The following is a 1,935-nucleotide window of genomic DNA, read 5'->3' on the forward strand; positions in this document are numbered from 1 at the left end:
AGGAGAGGGGGGGCCACAGGCCGTGAATGTGTTGCTGGAGACGCGCGCACACGCACGGCACGGCGCTGGGGGGGGGTTGACAAACGGGCTCGACGACGTGTCTCGAAGTGGACGCTTCGTTGGAGGCAATTATCACTTTTCTCAGCCACCCATCGTGCACAGGAGGCTGCGCTCGAGAGGGATCGCACTGGGTTCGCCGTTCGCCCCTCCCTCCGCCTCATCCTCCCACGCGTGCACTCGCGCCAGCCGGGGCAGACCTCAGGTCGCCGACTGCAGATAGCTTCCTGGCGTGTCCCCTGGAACAGCGCATTCCTAGCGTTCTCGAAGCTCGTCCTCACCGTGTTCCTGCGAACCCACCCACGCCTTTTTCACCCACCCCGCACCCTTTTTCTCGACCACCTCTGAGACCACCTCTGCAACCCCGCTGATGTTCACGTTTTTCTTGTTTGTTTTCTTATTTGGTCCCTCCCATGTTTTATGGCTCGCGCCGTGACTAGGAAGGAGGCTCGGCGGTAATTGAAGTAATTGGTGGGGGAATGTTGCGGAAGCTATTTTTCAAAAAACAAAAAACAGAAATTGCTCTGTTTTCTATGTAATTTGACTCATTAAATGTGTGCTGTACACAGCACGTTGAATCCCACACACCAGGTGGCGCCCAAAACAAATGACTCGCGGGGTGAATTGACCAATCAGAGACCTCCATTAGGTTGTAGGTTGTACCAGGTGGCTGATTAACCCCGCGCACTTCTATAGTTAGACTGTACCGCACGCAGGAGTGCGGGCGAGCTTGCCTATCGCCCCTGTCCACGGCGCCTTACGGGCCGGGGCGAGTAGGCAACCCGCCCGCACTCGTGCGAGCGGTACAGTCTAACTGCAGAAGTGCGCGGGGTTAATCAGCCACCTGGTACATAATCCTTATCAAATTTGTACATTCACCCACAAAAATGTATTCTCAATTCAAGAACATCCCCCAAATTTAAAGACAAATGATCTTCTTCTAATCCCCATTTAGTTGTTTTAAGGGTTTTAGGGGTTACAATAAGAACATTTGTCTTAAAATTTGGGGGATGTTCTTGAATTGACATAACAGTTTTTTGGGTGATTGAAAAAAATGCGGTACTGCATTTCAACATGCAAGTATACTACTTGCGTAGATAGATATAGACGTCGTATCTGAAGATTGTGGAGTTTGCATTCTGTCGTGCCCACAGTAGTAAGAAAACCCACAACTGCCACAACACTGCAGCGTCCGATATTGATACATCAGGTACATTCCCGGCAATTCGTAAACGTAAAGACAACTTACCATTTGCCGCCATTTGCCGTGCAAGTTACTATGGACACTTGTCGAGCAAGTTTTCTATATCTGTTGCCGTTTACCTGTATGACCCAAAACTTGCAAAAATGTGCACACTTTTGAAACATTTTGCACATTACGCAGTTGTGCAATATGATAAACACCAAACAATGTGCTGAATGGTGATTTCCAGCCTTTATGTGCGCAAGATTGCACATTTGTTTCACTGACGCGATTGGATGTGATGCCAATGACGTGACGTGAGCCGCGAGTGAGTACGCGGTGCACATTTGTTGACTTGGGTGATCCTCGAGGACCTTGCTGATCAGCAAGGACGCGCGAGCCGAGAGGGAAGAGTGAGAGTCACGGCAGACACAGAGACGAGAGATGGATAACGAAACACGCTTTCAAAATAGAGGCTGTAACGCGCCGGCGTAACGGGAGGCGACGTCGAGGTAACGTTATCCAATTACCCGCGAGTGACAATGCGGCGGCCGGCCGCGGCGGTAATTCAACCGTCAATACAAGCGATAGATATTTCAAGCGCCCAATTACCCAACAACGTTTCGCAGCCAATTTCCGAACAGATCCGTTGTGGGGGCGCCCCAGGTTGTGGGGGGCGGTCGGGCGAGGGTGGA

General features: G+C 51.2%; 1 protein-coding gene across 1 annotated transcript in view; it reads left to right on the forward strand.

Annotated features, from left to right (window-relative positions):
• LOC113207344 (uncharacterized) overlaps positions 1 to 1,935 on the forward strand; it is a 9,531-nt gene that overhangs the window by 7,008 nt on the left and 588 nt on the right. The window lies entirely within an intron of this gene.

Source organism: Frankliniella occidentalis, unplaced genomic scaffold (genome assembly GCF_000697945.3).
Source record: "Frankliniella occidentalis isolate FOCC.00 unplaced genomic scaffold, Focc_3.1 Scaffold11, whole genome shotgun sequence".
NCBI lineage: Eukaryota > Metazoa > Arthropoda > Insecta > Thysanoptera > Thripidae > Frankliniella > Frankliniella occidentalis.